The sequence below is a fragment of the Chelonoidis abingdonii genome, chromosome 7 (genome assembly GCF_003597395.2).
Source record: "Chelonoidis abingdonii isolate Lonesome George chromosome 7, CheloAbing_2.0, whole genome shotgun sequence".
Lineage (NCBI taxonomy): Eukaryota > Metazoa > Chordata > Testudines > Testudinidae > Chelonoidis > Chelonoidis abingdonii.
Genome location: NC_133775.1, coordinates 28,924,592 through 28,948,431, shown reverse-complemented (window position 1 = coordinate 28,948,431; position 23,840 = coordinate 28,924,592).

The following is a 23,840-nucleotide window of genomic DNA, read 5'->3' as shown; positions in this document are numbered from 1 at the left end:
TCAGAAGTTCTCTTTCTTTTACAAGGCTATGAAAATAGGAACAGATTTTTCTTCCCTTTTGAAATGATATTGGACATATTTTCCTTCTTCTCGGATGTATTAAGCACAAGATTAAATATGTGTGCAGGAGATATTTATAAAGCCACTGTTTGCTATGCTAACCTGATTGTCTAGGTCAACAATGCCCAGACCTCATTTGTTGACATGGACTTATCTATCATGATATTTATGGCATCCATTAAATTAATGGTATACGATTATCTTCCAGGATCATGGCATGTAACTGAACTTGTCCTCCAAAGGTACTTTTACTACCACTGCTGTTCTTGCAGATTTCTGAGCTTGCTGAAGAAGACGTGACTAATGATTCAGAATTACATATAACCCAGTAAGATGTCAGTGACAGATATGTATTACATGAACTAGCACTGGTTCAGATGTCAGTGGTACAGGATACCATTTCCCCTTCAGCAGCCTTTAATTGAGACTCAGCTTTGTTTTCTGTATTTTCAAAAGTCCTAGAAATCACAGAAACGTGGTACTTTGAGAAGGGATGCTGTCTTTTTGTTGCTGTGTACCCGTCTTTTCTATAAAATTCTGTTTTCTACTATAACTAAAAAAAAAAGTACAAAAAAAAATCAAGATTTTAAATCTCTACTTTCAGACTGGCAATATTTTGGCAGCCAGCTAAGCAGGGAGGAAGAATAGTTTCCAACAAACATTGGGGTATTACTTTTCTGCTTCTTGAAAACTCATTTCTGAAAAAGTTGTGAGCTATATGAATAGGAATTTAAAGTAACATGCACTCCAAATTGCCTCAGTAATACTTTGATTTTGGCCTCCCCTTCTTCCTTTCTCAGTTTATTCTCTTTCTTCCATGCCTCACTGATCTAACAGTAATAATGAAGCCATCTGAATTAGGAAGGACAATCTTCTGGTTAGAGCACTTGACTGGTGCTCCAGAGATCTGTATTCTATAACCAGCTTGACCAAAATTTTATGTGAGATCCTGAGCAGCAAATAAGTTACCTCCTTTGTACTTCAGTTTCCCCATCTGTAAAAGGAGATATCTCTTATGTTTATGAGGCTTAATTAATGTTTGTAAACTGATTTTGACATCCTGGGATAAAATGTGTGATACAAGTGCGAAGTATTATTCTTTCTTGTACTCATTGCCAGTGTGTCACTGTTAACAAATGGGTTTTGTCTGATATAAAGCTGTCAAATGGTAATCCTGTAATCAGATCTGAATGCCAACATTTTGAATATGTGTAGCTGATTCCACCACTTATTCTTTCATTTACCGCTACCGCCTGTCTGTAGGAATAACAAAGAACAGTCTGTTACAGGCATGGAGAGTCTGAATTGGTCATGATCTGTACAAGAATCCACTGATGGTGGTAAAAAAAAAAAGTAATGTAATAGGGGTGTGGTGGCACATTGCTCAGTAATGTGGGCGGACATTCTATAGTCAAAAGTAGCCAGTTGGCTGGAGTTGGGCAGCAGCCTCTCCAATTTTTGCATTATTTAGAACACAGTAAGAGGTAAGTGGAGCACAATATGGGAAATCCTCATTGTGACGTGTCGTTGTTGGGTTCTTGGGAGGCTACGGGCCTACCCAGGGTGCTCTGCAAGAACGAGGCCCACACACACTGTGAGTTATTTGGCTTTAATGAAGGTAAAGTGACACACCCACAATGGGGACTCCTGGCGTTGCTGTCACGGAGGCGGGGAACCCAGCGCCCCGAAGCTCGGCCTGGTATGGAGTCCGAAGATGGGACCGAAGCCATGTAAATATATATACAGGGTGCAAAAACAGCTCATACATATGCAAATAGGGGCTTTCTACAGGTCTGCCCGCCCCTTGGCTTAAGGCCAGGGACTTTCCACAGACTCTTGGCCTAGGGCCATACAAAGTGGTTCTTACTAGTTTGCGCAGGTTATGCTAGCAAGCTATGACCTACAATAACCTTTTTACTGGCAGCTGTGTCTTACAATAACCTATCTCCTAGAAAGTGTAAACACCCTAGCTAGGCCGTAACATAGTCTTCCGCGGTCCCCTACAGTCGTATATTGTGCACATAAGATTTTTTCCATGAATTAATACAGATTGAAATCTTAAGGATTGGAACTAATAGGTTATCATGGTTTATTTTTCACTTTCCAAATACAGATGTATCCAACTGCCCATTAAGAATTCTGAGCAGTGTGTTTCACCTGGCAATTTTCTATATCAATTCTTAATGAGAACTATATCCAGAGGGCATTCAAAAAAATTAAGACCAGAATTTTCAAATTTAGGTTGCTAAAATTAATTAAATAAAATTGGCCAAATTTTCAGACCTACTGTCCCCCACTCAAGCTCTAACAGACTTCTGTGAGTTGTGAGTTCTAATTATCCCTGAAAATCAGGACAATTTTTTAGAGGCCTAAATAAGAATTTAGGTGCCTAACTTTTGGCACCAAAGTTTGAAACTAATGATAAAAATGCAAAATACAACTCTAATTCAGAAGAAGCTGACTGAAGATGGTGCAAAGCCACAATATCTTATGGCAATGCAATATCAGGTTATATGAAATCTGAACAAAGCACATGAAAATCAGGCATCTAGAGGCTCACAAATGGAGCAGCAAGTGTAGGACTGCAATCAATCAAATAATCCATTCCCTGGTAGCAAAGAGAATTCACCTTGACCTGAATTGGATGATGGAGGCTGTTAACTAGCTAGTTTCATCTGTTAAAAATTCATGATTAGGTCAGTTCATTAGCCTTCTTCCAGTTCATCATATGCATGAAATGTACAAAGGAGTTTGCTGTAGTCATGACATGTAGATGTAGAGCAACATCATATTTTCCTTCCTAGGCTAACAGCCCTCTGGATAGATAAGGTTCAACTAAAGTTTAGGATCACTGGAGTTAATATTATCAAGCATCCAAATGCTCTGCACATGCCACAGCTTTGCATCCACGAGGCCTTATTTTTAAAAAGTTGTGCATTGCAAATTTGGCCCTGCTGTGCTGGAAACTAGGTCCACCATTTCAAACGTTCTTCCTTCTTTATCGCTGAGCAGCAGAGCATACACAGAGAATTAATCCTGGCTGTTACCCAGCTGATATAAGATAGTGTATCCAGAGTAAACTAGTTAGTGTATGCTTATGCTGTATACTTGTGACCTAGTTCTATTCTCAGTTACAACAGTAGCTGGAATAACTCTATGGAAGTCAAGGAGAGACAGGATTTGCACTGAGGATTTTAATATCACTGAGCTTGCTCCACCATATCTAGAGATTGTGATAAAAGCACTTGCGTCATTTGAGAAGCTAACCAAAGGAAGCAAGCTATAACCATGCTACTATTTCTAAGCTCTCCACCTTTTCAGTATAGACGGATTATCTACGCACAGGTTCCGGATCAAGACATCTGAGTCAGGAATGCAAAATCCTTGGAAGTGATTTCAGCCCATGGTCCCCTGGATAAGAAATCCTATAGGCCAAAATCAGTATATAATCACTCTTTTATTAAAGCAATAAGTAGAAATTTGGGATAATTTATTCAGCAAGCTAAGCTCATACCCATCACCTCTAATACCGTTAATAGATAATATAGAATTTAACCCCAATAAAAGCCTGGGAAGCTTTGATATGTGGGCAGTTATAAGTATATCAAAATTTGTCGAGCTATTTAGAAACAATACATTTAGATCACTTGATGAAATAAAACAACTTGCAAAAGACATGAAAATTCCAGAATGTCTATAGTTACAATTTGTGACATTTTTCAACCCCCCCCCCACAAAAAGGCAAATCTGAGTAGAAAATAAACAGAATTTGAAAAATTACTCACTTTATCCATTCTATAAAAGTAAATCGTTAACTGTTTCTTAGAGTAAATAACTGTCTTCATGAAAAGAGGGAAAATTGATGCAAGCATAGGCACGAAAACTGAGATATGGGGGAAATGTACAGAGTAGTAGTCCCACACCTCAATAAAATAAAATTGAATTAAAATTCTTTATAAATGGTACCTAACTCCCCTTTAAAATTAAACACATTTACTGTACAGGGACAGACAAATGCAGGAAAGAATATAATGAAATGAGATTTCTCCATATATGGTAGATATACCTCAAATTAAGACATTTTGGAAAGTCATAAGGGAGATAACGAGGTGTCAGCTGTCAGATAACCCCTTTGTATTTTTATTAAATTGTCCTGACAACTCTGCTGCTTATAAAAGCCATAAATTCCAGTACTAGAAAAAATAATTCATCAAGTCAGAGTTTTACAGGGGAGAAGGAAAAAAGATTATTTAGAAATGTGGTGGGAATTTTTTGAGTTTGCTGGAAGAGGAATATAACCCTTCACTCCACCAGACATGATAATTTGAGGAGTTTCTTTGAATATTAAGGAAGGCAAAAACCCCTTCAACAACTGTCCTTAAAAAAAGGAAAATGGGAAGAGTAGAAAAGCATGAACAACAGTATGTGATCAATATCACAAAGTTAAAGAAAGCGACTAATAGCCCGTCTCACCAATACAGCTTTAGGGACTTCCTTAATTTGTGTATAAGTTTATCTCTAAGTTGTAAAACAAGTTTCATAAGATTTCTGTTGTAAATGAATGGCTCTGTTAATAAATAAAATAAAAAACAAAGATATCCGAATCGTTTACCCCATCAAGGATAAGCACAGTGTTAGCCTTTCAGTTCAAGTACGGCATGGCCCCACTGCCACCCAGAATTCAGCTGAAGAAAATATGCAGAGAAAAGGCAACACTGGAGATGTCAAAAATGAAGGTCAAAGAAAGAGAAATCATTAACCAGTACCTGTTAGAGAAAAGCCGTTTGAATGTACAGGTGATGGAATTGCTAGAAAAAGAATCTTTATCTCAAGTGAATAGCCTGCAAATGGAGCCGTCATTTTATTTCTCAGCCCCAACAAAGCCCACACAAGTGATCCTGGAGAATGGTGGAAACAGAATGCAATCAGACATCCAAAACTGTCTCTTACTGCAAAGTCCTTTCTTAGAGCTTTCCTCAGCAGTGTCCCCTCTGGGAGATTGTGGAGCTGCACAAAAAAGAGCTCTGCAGTCACACATGATAGGAAGTGCACTGTGATTTCCATAGGTGCTGGAGATTTCCTGTGAAAGGCTAAAGAGTTCTGGGACTAGAGGTAACCATAAAGACAGACAGAATACAATTTAGGGGCAGACTTATCCCTATTGTACTTCCATTGATTTAAATTTGGCTGTATACGTCAACTGATAGAAACTAAATGTCAAATGACAGAGTCCTGTGGCACCTTATAGACTAACAGACGTATTGGAGTACGAGCTTTCGTGGGTGAATACCACTTCGTCAGATGCACCCACGAAAGCTCATGCTCCAATACGTCTGTTAGTCTATAAGGTGCCACAGGACTCTGTCGCTTTTGACAGATCCAGACTAACACAGCTAGCCCTCTGATAAATGTCAAATGAAAATGTTGAGACAGCTAAGCTTGTCCACTTGGTTTAGTCAGTTCCTCAGTAGGTATTAGTGGTGTGCTGGAAGACAATGTCAAGGATTTAGCTGGCTCACTGGGAAAAAGAATTGATTGGGTCCTCCAAATTGCCTAATGGAAAATTCAAGGCATTGTAGCTCCCTGCTACAGTGTCTATTAAGGGCCTGATCCTGAGTCTATTGAATCTAATGGAATGACTCCCATTGACTTCAATGAGCTCTCAGTCAAGTACTAATTGACAAGAAGATCAGCTCCCTCATACATTTGGCTAGAGGGGATTCCCTGACAAAGACTTGGGGCTTTCCAAAAGCAGGAAGATGTCTGTGCTTTTAGCACATCAGGTATTTATATTAATTATTGTACTATATTAATTATAAAGCATAGAAATTTAAAGACAAAATTTTAACCCTCAGTTCACTAATGTAAGAGCTTATGTGGACCTTCAGGCCTTGTCTACACTTCAGAGCTTCCCCCATCAGTGTAGTCCATCCAATTCCTCAAGAGGCACTAGCTATGTTGATGGAAGAAATCCTCCCATCAGCAGAGTGCTGGCTACACTGAGGGTTAGGGCAGTATAACTGTACTGCACAGGAATGTAGATTTTCCACACCCCAAGTGACATAGTTATACCAACATAAATTGGTATCATAGACCAACCCTCAGTCTCTGCTATGCAGAGAAAATACTGTATCAGTCAAAACTCGACAATTCCCATACTTTCAGGGGACCAATTTGTTGGGAGTTGTTGGCATATACTGAGGCCTGGGCTACACTAGTGCGGGGAAGGGGGGGTCGAACTAACATACGCAACTTCAGCTACACTATTCGCATAGCTGAAGTTGAAGTATCTTAGTTTGACTTACCTGGCCGTCCTCACGGTGGCGAGTTGACTGTCGCAGCTCCCCCATCGACTCTGCTTGCTCCTCCTGCTGAGGTGGAGTACGGGCATCAATTTGCAGATCAATTTATTGCATCCAGATGAGACGCAATAAATCAATCACCGATACATAGAACACTACCCGCCGATCCAGCGGGTAGTATAGACATACCCTGAGGAACTAGAAAAAGTCGGAGAGATACCTAAAAAAATCTTTGTCCTTGGACATCTGCTAGAGTTTTACATCAGACAGAAATGTCTTACATCTAGCTCTTTATTTTTTTTCTTTCTGTGAAAGAGGTTTTCAGATGAGGTACAGAGAAAAATGCATGTTGATTTTGAACCACCAGTTAGAACCAGTAGATTAGGGTCTTTTACTAATGAATGGCCTCTCTGCTTTCAATTGATAAAATTACAAACTTGCTGCTGCCAGCTGAAAACTCAGGGAGAACAAAATATTGTCTGGAATCATGGAAACTAATAAATCCGAGTCCCATTACAATATTAATCAGGTTGGCAGAGGGGATAAAATTACATTTCATAAAAATGCTAGGCAGATGGTAAAGCTACAGGAATTAAGACTAGATCAAAATTCTCTAAAAACATCAAATCATGGAAAACATAGGAGGAATGGATTAAGATGCTGTAGAAAATTTTCCTACTTAAAGATTCTCAGAGGGCTTCTCAAAATTGTTTTGCATGTGGTCCCAAAATCATCTGGTTGTTTTCAACACGGGCAACCTTTAAAAATGTGTAAATGTTTTTAAGTCAAATCATGAACAGATGGGCTCTTTAGAATATGCAGGGCCCAATCCTGCTGGTGATATATATGCAGCATTCCCACTAACTTCACTGGGAAATCTGAATGTGGAGAGCTTGCAAGATTGTGCCTTTACAGACAATATATAAAATAGGGCCCATATCCTGCAGTAGGGCTTTGCCTGGGAACAGGGTTCCATTCATATGGAGCATCTTGCAGGACTGGGCCCTGGATCTCTTAGTAACAATAATACCAAGAAATGCTTTCTTAAGCATGCCGTTTGGACAAGGACATGCAATTCCAGAATCTCCATAGGAGAGGGATTTTGTATCAAAAGAGTAATGGGCTTTGGCTTGTTCCAAGGACATTCATTATTCTGTCCAGCAGTAACACCTGGAGAATCTAGGGAAGTAAGGGCTGATAAAGGACCTAATCTTACATTGCACATGAGTAACTGTAACCATATGAATGTATAGGAGTTTGCAGAATTGGGCCCATCCTTAGTTGATATTCTAATTGCTATTCGTTTGCAGGAAAGAAACTCCATTTATTGGTTTTTAAAAACAAGCAAAAATGAATCAGTTGTGATTCCTAATAATGAATTAGTTCCTGTGTTGTTGTTTTTTAAGTGCATTCAGAAACTCGGACTGTCCATATGCCTCTGGTGCAGAGGGATTTTAGAAAAATCATACTTAAATTGTATCTGAAGGGGAGCTAGCCAGTTTGATAGGCACTTTTGTACTTTGTCAGCAGTCTATCTGATGGCAACTTTACATTTCAGAACCTTTTGACATTTATTATTGAGTCAAAGAAGAAGTTCAAGCTGAGAGAGTGCAGTGACTGACTTTAGAGACCAAATTAGTTAGAAGGATACATTAAAAATGTTGCTTTGATTCTCTAGTCTTATCTTTCTCCTCCTCCAAAACTTTTTAAAACTGTTTAAAAAGGAGACCGATTGCCCTTTTTCAAGACAAAATGTATACTTGTTTGGTCTGGGACAGAATCAGTTTGGAATATTAACAGCTTGGAAATATTAAACTCTTGGAGGCATTTTCATTAAATAACTCCAAAACTTCAGCTATCTCAGGGTCAGCATATACAGATTATGATGGACAACAACAGAGCAGAAGCTTATTTGAAAAAGAGCTGACCAAAATAAATTGTGTTTCAGATGTAGATTTGAAGAGACACTGTTAGATTAAAAATATTTTTTTTAAAAATACCTTGTGTGTGCTACAAACAACACTGTACATTATCATAAGACAACTTTTTATAAACCAACCTTACTTTCCATGATTTATGATATATGAGGATTTCTTTTGGGGTTATTTTTTGCATCTCTCAGCTTCAGTGATGAAAATAGTCTAATCAGTTTGTCTTTGGTTTAAAGTCAGCTCTAAGTTAGTTTCACAGTCCCATCAACTAGCAAATGATGCAATGTTTGGTTTCCATATTCTCCAGGGAAAAGATTTTGTTAGAAAGAAATTTTTCCCATTGTAATTAAAAAAAACAATCAGGGAAACATTTTCCATTTGTTTTAGGTTTTATACATCTGGCCTCACAGCATCCCATCAAATATTTTTCTCTCTAAAAATTTCTTTCAGCAGTTCAAGTATCAGTGAAGGGAAACAAAAACAGTAGTGTGAGTGGACTTTGATATCACGTTTCTATCTGCCTTATGGTTGCCAATTTTGGTTGGACGTATTTCTGGAGGTTTCATCACATGACATAACCTTTAGTTAAAGATTAATCTTTAATTCCTGGATACTCCAGGACAATCCTGGAGGGCTGGCAACCTTTGTCTGCCTGCTGATGGTGATTATGATCCAAAAGCATTAAAAAGGAGCTGAGAAATTCTGTTGCTAAGTTCATTCCAGGTGTCCTCAGACTGTCATTGACTAATTTTGTTTTATGAGGCACAGAAAGGAAGTGGAGTGTCAAAAAGCGTCTGGTGTGAGTTAATACATACATGGGAAAGTGGTAAAAAAAGAACTGGTGTGCGGGGCCATGGCTAATTGAGTATTAAGGCCAGTACCTAAAGTAATAATGATAAAGCTGGTAGCAGTATTGATAAACACAGGTGTCAGAAGCGAGGCAGGACTGGAATGGGGAAATATGTTTTTGTACTTTAAAAGTTATTAAACGTGTTCCAAGTACAGTCCATATCCATGTCAGGGTTTATAATTTTTATACAAACTAAGACTACTACACTAAAAGTCTTAGGGGGAAAAGTCAATCAAGGTAGTAGACATTCTGGGTCAAGAATTTTCTAATGGGACCTAGTTGCTTCATTCAAAACAAATAAGAAATTGGTGCTCAACACTAATTTCCGTAATCCAAAAGTGTTCTTTTTTCTTACAGTCTGAAAAGCTCTTCCTCCTGCAAATTCCATGCTCTTTGCTGAGAGAGGCAGTGAGGTAGTTATCCCAAAATGTGTTCTTTCCCAAACAGTAATCTTGAACGCATAATAAAACCAAGCATGTGTCATAGTGATTACACAATTATATGTCATAAGAACATGATTCTCTTTACTTGAAGTGGACTGATTACTTTCTGACATAATATTGACTGTGCTGTATTAATATGATCATTATTGCGTTTACTCTGTGAGGAACAGAGGTGTGAGGAGAGACAAATCTGTGTTGGCAAGATATTTGTACCATTTTAAAAGATGGCTGTGCCCTTGCATCCCATATTCTTCATAATTGTATGAGTATCATATAATTATGACATAATTATTACGTATTTTGTACAAAATATGTGTTGGTGTCTATGGAAAAGTTATGATTTGCTTAATATGATTATCCTAGTTGTATGCATGTATCATTTTTGTATCTGAAGTTATCAACATTGACTAGGTATCTGTATTTCAAATGTGTTTACTCTGGAAACACACACAACTAGCCTTTCAGGTACAACAAGGAAGAAGCTAAACAGTGGTAATGACTCATCAGCAAAAACAGTGGACTATGGAAGAGCTTAGCCTTCCTGTAAATGTTTCAGGCTGCTATCACGCAGCAAGGGCATGTGACCCGACCACATGATACTGAACTCCATTGTGGTACCTGTACTTTTCCACAAACTGGGCTGGGAACTGAGTTTTGGAACAAAGGGTTCTCACCATATGATAAAACTATATAAGGTGGGGTGCGACGTTATCTAGTGGCCTCACTCTCCACATAAGAACACTTCTGGAAACACCAGGAACAAAGACTGAACTGGGGAAAGTGGAATTTCTAGCCTGTATATATCAACCTCTAGTGAACTGCTTATTTTATCAGTCAGGGTGAGAAATTGCTAATTCATACCCAATCTAGCTAGTATGTTAGGCTTAGTTTGCATTTTTGTTTATTTACTAGGTAATCTGCTTTGATCCGTCTATCACTTATAATCACTTAAAATCTCTCTTTCTATAGTTAATAAACTTGTTTTTTGCTTTATCTAAACCAGTGTGCCTTTGAGTGAAGTGTCTGGGGAAAAATCTCAGCTTGGTTAACACTGGTTTGTTACATATCCTTCCCACATCGAAGGGAAAGGGAACTTTATTAATGAACTTACATTGTACAGATCTCTGTGCAGTGCAAGATGGTAGAATTTTGGATTTATACTCCAATGAGGGGTGCAAGGCTGGGGAGCTGCGAAATTGGCTGTCTGTCTTTGAGTGGCTTAGGTAAGCACTCAGGTAGCTCAGTTTGAGTGTGTGGTGCCACCTTCTCTGATGTTGGGTGATAACAGGGCCTGGTGAGGCTGGCTGTGTCTCCAACCAAGCAATGTGAAAAAATGGCCAGCCCAGCTTGGTAGTTAGAGGGGTGCAGTGGTTCCCATGGCCCGGGGTGACAACCCATCACAAAGGCTTTTTGCTATTGCTCTTTTTATTTATTAAGCTGCTCCTGCAAAAGGTATACATGTACTTAACTTTACTGCTGAGAGTAATCTCACTGAAACCAATGGAATTGTTCATTGTAATAAAGTTAAGCACATGCATAAGTCATTGTAAGGTCAGAGCCCAATGGTTCACTCAGACCCAGTGACTGTTATTTTAATGTATGAACGTCACATGTACGAGTATGTGTTTAATAAGGAAAATGTATTGGCATAGATAAGGGGTATGAAATACATTGATAGGCATTCATTATTTGTATTCATTGTAGTAGTAAGAGTGAGGTTATATTGTGCTATGTGCTGATCATACATCCAGGCCCCAAAGCAGTAAAGCACTTAAGCATAATTACACTGAAGTCAAAAGGACTACTCAGTTAAGTGTATGCATGCTTGTGGGATCAGTCCCTTCCTGATGAGCTCACAATAGGCAAGGCAGTCAAAGGGTGTGAGAAAGGAACTATTATTATACCCATTGGAAAAATGGGGAGCAGGTACACACAGATGTGAAGGGACTAGTCCAAGATCACACAGGAAGTCTGCAGAAGAATCAGGACTAGAATCCAAGTTTCCTGAGTCCCTGACCAGCGCTGTAACCACAAGACCATCCTTCTTTTCTAAATGAAAACTGTCTTATGAGGAAGGTTTCATAGATTTGGCTGGTATAGAACCCATGATCTAACTTCTGTTCTGTTACATTGGCGGAAAGCTGGAGTATCTGCACTGTTTCTCTGGAAATATAATTGCAAAAAGTGGAATATATAATATCTACACATAGCTTTTTATACTCTGTTAGAATGGATTTGGTCCAATTCCACAAAGTAATGATTGAAACTAACGAGATATATTATATATTTAGTCAAGCAGCTTTCAGATTTTGCTTGGGATGCCTCCCTTTTTCTTGTCTCTCTGTGTCAAATGCTTAAATGTGAATGTACTTTGTTTACTCTGAATTTATAAAAATGTAAATCAGATCACTTACTGTCACTATTTGCCTAATGTTTGTCAGTGGGAAAATAATTTTCTAATATTTGTGAAAACAAAAAAAAATCCATTCAAACATTAAAATAAATGGGACACACAGAGAAAGAATGGGCAAATCTTGCTGCTCTATAGTAAGGGTACCATACCAATGAACTTAGGGCATGTCTACCCAAACACTGCACAACAAGCAGTGGTATAAATGTACAGCACTTGTGCACTAACTGTCCATGTGGACCCTGCTCCTGCACACTGAAAGTTTTCTAGTCCACCCCAATGTACTACCAGTGGTACAAAGAGGGAGGTCCAGTATGCCATACCATGAAGATATTTACTGCTGTACTGGAAAGACACAGGAGTGGAACATGGGACCACTGGGCAGCGCAGCGCCATGCCGGCAGCTCCTCTGGCATGGCTGTACTGCCCCCAGCCCTGCCCTTCAGTCAGGAGAGAGAGCTGCACGGAAGAGCTGGGGGCAGGCCTGGGCAGGGGCAGTACCGCTGCGTTGGAGGAGTTGCTGGCATAGCACCACCCAGCAGCCCCACGTTCTGCTCCTTTCGCCGCGGCGGTTCCAGAGAGGTCTGCAGTTCAGAAGTCTATCTGGTGCAGCGGGAGGACAAAGCCCCCCTAGGTAACGTGGGATGGAGAGGAGATAGGGAGAGTGCGGGGACCCTGGGCTGGGGGTGGGGCAGGAAGGAGTAACATGGGGGGGCACATGGGGAGGTTATATGGCTCCCTTTAGCAGGTTCCTCCCTTTGTGTCCCTCCCATGAGTCACCTATGAGCAGTGTCCCTGTAAGAAATAAACTCTATTTGCACCACTGTGTACTGCTGCAGTAAGAAGTGCACAATGGGGAACTTTCCATGCGCAGCAGCAGGGTCCACAGTAAGTGTTTAGGTAGACATACCCTTACATACCCATTTCAGAGCTAGCTACTCCCTTTGCTCCAATTCTCATCTTGTTGCTATTTATTGGCTGTAATCATGCTTTTTTCTCTTCAGCTGTTTGGCTCTCTCTAAGAGCAAAGTGGTGCTTGCAGTCCTCCTGTGGCACTCTTTGGGAGAGGAAGCACACAGCTTTCTCCATGTTCAGGACTTTGTATTCAAATAATTTGTAGACTATTTGCCCTTCCTCTCTGGAGAAGCCAGAAAACATGTGTCCTTTCTGGTTGTATCAATCAATCTCCAAACCCAATTCGATGTATAAATCAGTATTACTTTTATTGGCAATGTACAGAATGAGAGAGAAAATTAAAGATAAACACAAACAGCTATGTGTTAAAAAAGCATTACAGGATTGGTACTAAACTAAGTTACAAAGTTGGGTTTCTTATGTAGCAAAATGGTCCTGTTTTTCTAACATAGCCCAGAGGTTTTTTTCTCTTTTCCCTCAGCTTTGTGTTGCTCAGTCATATGTTCCATAAAATGTGTGTTAGCCCGGTTATCCTCTAAGACATGTTTGCTTAAGGATTTTTGAGGACCAAAAATCAAACTCTCTATTTAGGTAAGTGGGTGCATCCCCACAGATTTAAAACAGAGGACCTGAATGATCACTGAATCACTCCAGCTTTAGCTACTTACCTAAAACTAAAATAATGCATTGGTGAATCAGGCCTAGAGTGTCAATAATCTCCATTTGCACTTTAATTACCTCATTCTTTGGTTGATATACACATACCAGGAGCTTTCCTTTAAAGAAAACAAAACCAACAAAGCTCCCCATGTAAATAGGTGAAACTCCACTGAGGTTAGTAATACTGTGTTCATTTACTCCAGAAGAAAATTTGGTCCACTCTCTTTTCAGCTGTTAACCTCAAGTAAATGTCATCCTGGCAAGCCATCCTGTCAGCTTTCAGAGAGATCCTAGCAAGTAAATTTTGTTGCTCATCATGTTCCAAGTTTGAACACTAATTTTTGTGTCTCTTTTTTAAATGTGCAGAAACCAATCACTTTTCCAAGCCTTGAATGAGCAACTCCTGGTGAATATATTAGTGGGGCAGTTCTCAGCTGATTTCCCCAGCCTTCACTAGGTTAAAGGATATCGGGAAGAAATGATCACTATAAAATTAGCATGTAGAATTAGAAAGTTGGCCAACTAAATTTGCTTGTCACATTAACTGTGTTACTTTTTGATCATTACAGAAAAAGCTGCTTGTCTAAATATCATAATGAGGCCACCTAAATCTGCAGCCTCCATTCAAGCAAAACTTCACTTAGGCAATTGGGTGACCTTAATGCCACCCCACATAGGATCACCCCATGGCCACAACCCCAGCAGATGCTGGACTAGTGACAGGATCTCCTTCGCTTCCCCAATAGCAATAGGGTGGGAATAGTGTGGTGAGTGCCCCGCCCCCCCTTTACCTTTCCCAGAGGCAGGAGGCTTGGTTGGCTCTGATGATGAATATAGGGCCAGGCAGTTAACTTCCTGGTTCCAATGACAGCTGCTCCTCCCTCTTCTGCTGTCTGTATGCAGAGTGAGGCAGATGTCACTGCATCTGTAACTGTTAGGTCATGTTTGTGTGTATGTGTGTGAGAGAGAGATCCTGAGGTCTCTGCATAACTGTAGGAGCTGGGGTTTATTGTGCCTTTGCCTTAATCTGGCCCTGGCTGAAAAGAATCCTGTTGACTTTAATGGGGGTTAGATCAGGACCATAATAACTGCACAGATGTGGATCAGAGAGGAAAATGTTTTCCCATCATTTTTACTACTCTGCAGATATAAATATATTCATAACATTGCTTAGATTAGTGAGAGATGATGAGAATACTGAGCTATGTAATTATATCATTTTGCCATCTAGAAGAAAAACAATGTTGTCATCTTGGGTTTCTGTTCCTTATTAACGTATCATAAAGGTAAAAACAAACTCTCAGCATCAATGGAAAGCACGATGATCCTTACTGTTCTTTCCTAAATTCCCATTCATTTCAAGGGAATACTGCTCTGAGTAGCAGAACAGATGCTTTTATTGTAAAAGCTGGAGAGGAATTTGGACAGTAAAATTATTTTTTTTAAATAGATGCAGCAATTTTGCTATAATAAACTTCAGATTGCCTGCCTTTCATTTATATGTTTGGGCAGCACATAGTGCAATAATTACTGCTGCTATTTTACAAAGATCCAGATGATTGCTGGATATAATAATGTTTCAGACAATTGTGTCCAACCACATGCCTCTATCCACAGTTTGGAAGTTGTAATGTAATTGAATTGACTACATCCCATCAAGAATAACAAATATTGGTATCAATCATCTTCCTTTCACCTATCTCTCTCTGAGGGTGCTCAGCTCTCTTCTACATTGCAAGCTTATTTTTTAAGTCCATTTGAACAGACTGTACTCCTTTCTGACTTTTCTCAATTTTAGGGAGCGGTTGCATCATTACCTCTCTGCAGGCAGTTTCAGTCTGTGCTACCTCTGCTGTCATTTGGCCAGTCATGTCCTATTATTGTTTAGATACGTGTGTATATCCCATGACAAATGCCAAATTGTTATGGCTTGGTCTAAAAGCAGTTTTGTGAGCTTTTTCAAGATCTTTAGCAAGAAAAAATTGACCAAGCCAGAAATGTCAGACTCAATAAATTATTACAAAAAAAAATCTGATGTTATTGGCAAATGTGACAACAAGCAGGCATGATAGATTAAGAGAAACCCCCTCAGAAAAATGATGGTCAGATTTTATAGCAATGCAGGCAGACCAGAGTAAATTTGCTAGCCTTGATTTACTGTCTCCAGTACCATAAACACAGATCTCTCTCATCTAGCAGGTGTACCATGCTCATCACCAGAGTGTCTCAGGAGTAAAGGAAGGGGAGAGAATGGGCAGGAGAAAGAAAAGACAGAGCCTTTTGCACCATCTTTTCTTGACCTCTATATAAGGTCCTGCACCTCTTTTCCTTCCTGGCCTCTGAAACAAGTGCCCTCCCTCCTCTTGTTTAGCCTTCATAAAGAAGAAGAACCAGTTCTCCCCTTGAAAACAAAAGTCTGCCCTGCCTCAGGTATGGGAGAAGAATGTTTCTGTTCTTTCGCCATCCATATTCTTTTGTGAGGGAACTGTGCTCCAGTCAGGCCTGACCATTTACCTGTGGGGATTGGAAAAATCCACTTCTTACCAGGGAGGATTGGATAAGGAAGGACCCACTGGACTACTGCAGCATTCAAAACTATTGCCAAAATACAAATATAAAGCTCCATGCGTGCATGTGTCAGACCTCCTGCACAGTCCTACTGTTGTAGAAGCAGTATGGGGGTAGACAACAGTGCTTTGTCCATGTGTACTGCAGGTATTTTCATTATTGATCTCCCTTGTTAACAGCTAAAAGAGCATGTTTCATTCTCAGAGTCACTAAGAGGTTTGTTTCCCTTAAGATTATTTATTCAAATTCCAGCAGCCATGATGTTCACATGCATCTGCCTGCAAATGTTTGGACAATGAGCTTTTGAAGATCAAAGGATCACCATGGAGCCTTTGAGGCTGACCAATTTAACACATACACGAAAAAAAAAAATTGGCTTTACAAAATGCACAATGCAACCTCAACTATTCAGGTATGCTGATGAATGGCATTGATTGAATAATGTAAACAGTTATTATCTCTGTGTAAGTTATTGACAGGAAACTAACTGAGAATAATTTATTTGGTGCACATGAGATGCCCATCTGTAGAGCAGGTCAGACAATGGAAACTATTTATGCATATTATTTGACACAATTATCAACTTGCCAAATTATTTGTGACTTATGTCACCAGCCCTACTGATGGATCTCAGATTTTCTCACATTAGTTTAATTTACATCATGCCACCTTAATCTAATACAAATTTCAAGGAAGTAAAAAGCAAAGTAAACTTTATAACAATTATGATTTGTAATTCTGTCCCAACTCCAACCCTGTGATCATCCCCTTGTCATCAGCTAGTGAAGGAACCAAGCCCCAAATTTTCAAAACTGGATGCTTCAAGTTCAGCTTCTAAATTCACGTTTAAGTACCTAAATAAAAGCAGACTGACTGTCAAAGGTGTAGAGCTCCCACAGTTCCATTGGCTTCTCTGGGAGTTCTGAGTGTGTATCATTTGGGATAATTGGATCCTCTGAGATTTTGGCATAATGTCAAAGCATCAGGCACAATAAATTGATATTTGTGAGCAGTAGGTGTCTCCTCTCTGTGGCATAATACCTTCATACTACAATTCCAAGGGTTCCCATTGAGTCCAATAAACTTTAATAATAAATCAATGGAGGGAAATTGCGCTCTCAGAAAGTTTTTCTTCATTCAGTTTCCAATCAGTCATACATTTTATAGATTTTTTTCTCAAAGCATCTTAATGCCTTTCGGGAATCTAATCTTGTAAAACTGCTTCCAAACTTCCTGAGCTGGAGGAGGGAATACCTGCAATCCTGCAGACTACATCCATTTGAGCGTGCCAGATCACTTTGCTTGCCTATCTCATTCTCCTCCTGCTTAATGCAGAATTTTCAGGTGTTTTCCCAACACAAGAATTTAGATAACCTGTTCATTGTCATTATGCTTTCTAGGTGGTTTATGTTCAATTTGGAACTCACATTCTTCCCATTTCTGTGGCCATTTGTGTCTGAATTTTTTGAAAATTAAACGCGGTTATGCAGTTTGATTTGGTCTGGCAGTGAACCTGGACATACAAATGAAGGGGAAATTGTTCAGTTAACAATCACTAATAGTTATTGTCACATGTTGGGGAGATTTTAAGGTTTTTATAGGAACATTTTAGTAGTGTGGGGTTTTCTGTTCTCAATCATCAAGATATTAAATAGGGGATTTACCAGTATGACTTTAAAATAATTGTAATGTTGGTGAAATAAGATTACCACCCAACAAGAGTGCAACAGAGAAATCTATTGCACATCCAGGAGGCTATGAAAATCTGCTGCTGTATTTAGCAGGTGGACAAAAGAGACTGCAAGCAGAGAGGAAAGAGAATATTTAACATGTCACAGTTAAACAGCCTCCAAAAGGAAACAGATACATGGGCCAGGGAGCAGAGAAAGGAAGTTGCTGCTATCCTGAGTCTCTGGATTAGGCCTGATTTCAAAATGTTTATTAAATATGATTCAGAGAAACTGACTGATATAGCTTAACTTTGTGCTGTGAGGGGAGGTGGAAGCAGAGAGTAAAACAAGAGAGAAGTCTCATGCTACAAAGAGGAGAGAAGAGACAGCTCCTCTTTTATGGTGCCATGTGGGGAGACTGAGTATTGAGCTATTTTTCTCTGCATTATTTATTTTTATTATTTCTTATCCTTTATGTAACATGTGGATGCATCATAGAGCTTACAAACATGAAATAGAAAGATTCCTCTCCTGGAGGGTTTACAATCTAAGGGCCTAATCCTGCAAGCTGCTCCATGCCTGTGGAGCATCGTCCCTTCGCAGAGCTCCATTTAGGTCAGTGGGGCATAGCATGGATGCAGGGGTCTGCTCCCATAGAGCAGCTTGCAGGATAGGGGTGTCTATAGACTATATGCAGACAAAAGCAGTGGGAGATAGATGGGATGTGTTTCAGGCTATCTTTTAATATGTACTGTATAGTGAAACAGTAGAGGAATCACTGTTTCAGTGTTGGTGTGAAAAAGTGAGTTCTGAGGAGGGTAGAGATGGCAGTTTCATATACTACCGGATTGCTGATCAGGGAGGTATTTGTGGATTTTTGGTGGAGGTAGATGAGCATGAGAAAGACTAGCTCGCATGAAGAGGGTAGGTATCGGTAGGTTGAGTGATTAGGTTTTGATAGTTATTTTCTACAACACTGTAGTTTTTCCTCTCTCTGAAGTCTGAACATACAGCAGTAAGCAAAGATCTTCTGAGATCCATCTGTAACCGTGATAGCATTGCTTCTACCCCACTATTATCAGTCAGTGATCTGGAAGTACTTCAGAATATGTTGCCAAAAATTGGACTTCACGCTTTTGTAGGAAGATGCCTTAGCAAAAGCTGGCTTTAGCATCAGGTTGACAGTATGTGGGCAGGGATTAGATTATTACCTAAAAGCAGCATGATGACAGAGATGATGTTGTACTGGTTATCATTTAACCACTTGTCTGAATCAGCTTCCCCATAAAAGACACATATGAAAATGTAAAGTAGATCATGAAGAAGTATCTCTATCCATTATGGGACTACTCATATGTGTAAAGTTAAACATGTGCATAAATCATTGCAAGATCAGAATATTAGGTTCTAAATATATTTGATCTGAGTCAGAATTTACACCACAGAATTAATCCTCATTAAAATAATTCATGGTATTGAAGGGAAAAAAATCAACCCTTTGACTTCAAAGCTCTGACTCTGAAACGCAGATAATTGGAAAGGCAGGATGTGACCCTTTCTCAATTTTTTTCCAGTCTGTAATGTACCCTGGGATAAGATGCAGCCGTGTAAAATTTCAAAAAGATTGGTTGCTTTGGGGAGAATTCTCAAGCTGAGAGGTCATTTGAAAATCAGGCTCATTATGCAGAGCAAGCTTCAGCCCTAACTATGAAGCAACTACTGGCACTCCATAATAAAGGTATGACTAACCACACTGCTTGCAGAAGATCCAGGTACCTGTGAGTATATGGTTAAGTACTTATCAATTCATGAATAGTATGGTGTGAGCTAAATAGGAACCATGCAAGTTGAGTCTAGATTAAACTTTAATTGTTTAATTCTCAATTACATTATTTTTATAAGCTTATAAAAGCAGCTTATGCTTTGGTTAGCATTTACTAGTCAAGTTATGAACCCATCAGTATCAGTTCCCCAGTTCTTTGTGGATAAAATCTAGAATATTTAAAGAAATGTTGAGAACAGTGAGGTAATTGTCATGAGAGCATGGATGCATGATGCTGATGAAACAATTAGTTTTTTTCCTAAAGAGACAGTTCTTGCTGAGTGCATATCTCATGCTTGTAACTGAAGGTGAGAGATGGATCTTTTCTTTCCAGCATGGAGTCTACACATCTTGAGAACATCTGCCGTGGTCAATTCAGTTGATACTGGAAGGCCATGGACATTGGTATTTGGACTTTCCACAACAAATATGAATCTGGAAAGATTGCCCACTGAAAGATTGTTGGGCCCCAGCGACTCTATCCAGAATACTTGGATGCACCAAATTTGTCCCACAGTCACAGAGGTGGTCTGTGAAGTGAAGTAAAAGGGAAGCTTACCCTATAAAAGTTAAGATCATGCAGAAGAAAGTTCTGTCACTTACTCTCTCTCTCAAGGCCAGAACAACACCAGAAGTCCTGTGCCTCTCCCTTTCCTGAACAGATGGAAGATTTGGGTCATCAGAAATGATAACCTGCCCCACTGTTGCTGAGAGAGAGATCCTGAATACGATAAACTATTTTATGAGCTCCAACCACTTGTTCCATCACTTGATTCTATTTACCGATGATCCGTGAGTTAAACAAAGAAACAGCAATAAGAACACTTCCTTTGTTCCTTTCATTTAGCTTGGAAGAAGCCTTGATTGTCCAGTGCTCCATCAGTGTGTGTTTGTGTGAATGGATGTGCATGTATTTATAGGAAAGTACCTTCAATAGTTTTCTGTCCTCGTACTAAAACCAAAATGCCATCAAATTAGCCAATAGGTCCTACAGGGTTAAAAAGTAATGTTCTGTAAAGCTACTACTGTATGCTCTAATCACCTCTTCTGTATTATGTCTGTAAAAGGACTTCTGTGTTATTGTGAGAAGGGGGAAGAAGAGTAAGAATAATGAAGTTGCAGCACATAACAGTAGAATTTAAGGAGGAAGTGTTAATGAAGGTATTTTCATGAATGTACTTCCTTAAACTGAACCAAAGACATAGCCTGCCTTGAATTATTTTTCATGGGAAGAGGCTAAATATACTCCAAAACCATTTCCTATTTAATTTCTCCCATTGCAGGATTAATAAAAGTAATTCTTTGTGTCAACCTCATCATTTTATTTAATTACATGTTATGGAGTTATTGGTTGGATAACTTGAACCTCTTGATTAACTGATTGTGTTTTAATTTCATCATTGTATTGTTTTAGTTTTATTTAGCTCAGCAATATTTAGCTTAATATTTGCTTTCTTTATTATATAAAAAGAAGTCCATAAATCCATGTATGAGCTGGTTTAGTCCATCAGAATGGGAATGGGGATACAAGTGTGACACCCTGATGGCCCAATATTCACCACTGTCATGTAATTAGGATATGTTTTGTACAAAGTATGCTTTGTGAGGTATCATTCTAAAAGTCTTGATCTGCTAAATGTTAATATCTTGTTGGATTGTATGCACTACCATTGTATGTGAAGTTATGAAGTTTGGCTATGTATGTGTTACTGAAACATGTTGCGAGGTTGAAAACACCCACAAGCAGCCTTTCAGGTACAACCTTAAAAAAGCCAAACAATGTTAATGGCTTATTGAGGAAATGCACACAAGCACAAGGATTACTCCAGAAACTGTGTACAATAGAAACATCTCAAAGATAGCTCTACACAATGGGAACTGTTTGACCCAGGTCACAGCAAAAGAACTTTCCAGCAAGTGGGAAGAAGATATAAAAGGAGGACAATGACATCATGATGGTACCTCACTCTACATAGCCCTGAAAATACCTGAGGGGCAAGGATTGAACCAGGGGTAGTGATGGTCCCAGGCTAGAGGGATTTTTAGCCTGTGTATTAAAATCTGGGAAAACCAAGGCAATTTGTGTCTTAAGAATCTGCCAGCTTGTTTATCACTCAGGACGAGAATTTGCTAAGTCATATCTTACCTATCTAGTGTGTTAAACTCAGTTTGCAGTTTTGTTTATTTACAAAGGTAGTCTGCTTTGATCTGTTTTTATCACTATAATCACTTAAAATCTATCTTTCATAGTTAATAAGCTTGTTTTTGTTTTGTCTAAAACCAGTGTAAAAATTATAATTTGGGGCAGAAAGTTGTTTCATATATCTCTCCACATTGAGGGAGGGGGCGAATTTTACAAGCTTATGCTGTATAGTTCCCTGTGCAGCGCAAGATGGTATATTTTTGGGTTTACCCTCCAGAGGGGGGGTGCGTGCCTTAGCAACTGGGAGGTGCCTTAGCTGAGCCCTCCCATGCAGAGCTGATCTCAGCATGTGTGTGTGAAGGTGCAGCTGGATGCGTCCCTATCGCATGTATGGTTGTGAAAGAGCAAGCTTGGAGAGCTTGAAACTTATCACTGCACCACAGTGTGAAAGGGATCCCAGGCTACTGGGTTAGGCGGGCTCAGTAGTACCCCAGTTCCAAGTGGCACCCTGGGAGGAACCTGTCACAACAGGTATTCCAGATTCCTTAGCTCTATCCTTAGATTAACATGTATGTCCTTCACGATGGCGGTTAGATTCACAGAAGCAAAAAGCAGTATTGTATCTGCTAAGTTTTTCTTTAAAAAAAATTAAAATAAGAGCAAGCCAACCCAATGCATATTGCTAGAATGCTGGTATATTTCCAGGCATATGGTTGCCAGCTGTTGCCAGACTTCCACACTGACAGGCCAGGATGACTAATGTTGTATTCAGTGTCAGTTTGTCATATCTTATGTTTAAAACAAATGTGAGGAGAGAAAAAAGCCTAGACCTTTATGAGTTTCAGATTATCATTTGCTTTGTTGCCATGTTGAACCTTTTTGGAGTTCAAAATGATCATGAGCTATTGGGGTCTTTGTTTTCAGGGTGTTCCATTTTTCATTCTCTCCAATTTATCTGAGGAAATTAGTCGATCGTGTTACTGACGCATCTGCTCTAGCCAACAAGTGAGAGCTAAGCAGTGCATTCTGCTTCTTCCCCTAGCAGCTCCAATGCAGGCAAAGAAGGCAGTAAACAGAGTTCCAGAGATGATTGTCCTAGCATCAGCAGCATTGGGTTTTGTGGTGGGCAAGCTGATGTAACCTTATCCTGAAATTTTACATAAGACAGGTGTTGGGTATCTTAGACACAATCCTTTCCACAAATAAACACGTTGAGCCAAGAATGACTGATGCTGTTGATATACACACAGCCCAGTCTCTGGAGTTATGTCTTGTATGTGCAAGATTCCCATAAAACATAACTTGAATCTTAGCTTTAAAGATCATTAATGTTTATTTACCAATACCTTGTTATTTTATTTATTAAGTTTGTCATTAAGCTCTGTTTTGCATATGCTCATGTTTGCTCATGCATACTTTATGAATATAGAAATTAGTATCTCATTAACTTGATAATTAGGCCAATGATAAACAGCTGTTTGGTTGCCATGTGGGGCAGAATTTCTACTGCAGTTCCTTACCTTCTGCACACACTTGTTTTTTGGACTATCTACACTGGAAAATAAAATATTTTATTTGTGACATTTACTTTTAATTGTAATTGGGCACAAAATTGAAGTTCAGTTTTAAGTGGAAAAAAGACATTAGAACCACAGTGAGTCTTAAATATCCAAGAAAGTTAATTGTTTGCTTTGGTAGGATTTATTGGGTTGTGCCCCCAAAAAATTTTGGATATTTCAGACTTAAAAATTTCTACATTCGCTGGGTTATCAATTACATATTACAAGTTGCTTTTACAATGTAATTTATGCTCAGAAACATGGCACATTGTAATCCTTAAATATTAGACTGTTTGTCTAGAGGGTTTCAGAGCTTTGACTTTACAGTGATTTCATGCCTCCTTGACTTATATGCATTAGGTTCCGGTATCAGTTATACTGAACATGGCACACACTGAGATGTCAGCCATGTGTTATGTTTGCTGGGAGGGTGTGTAGTAATGCAAAAATGGAACAAACTCTGTTGGCCAATACAGTGTAGTTCTGAACTGCTGATGAGCTAGACGG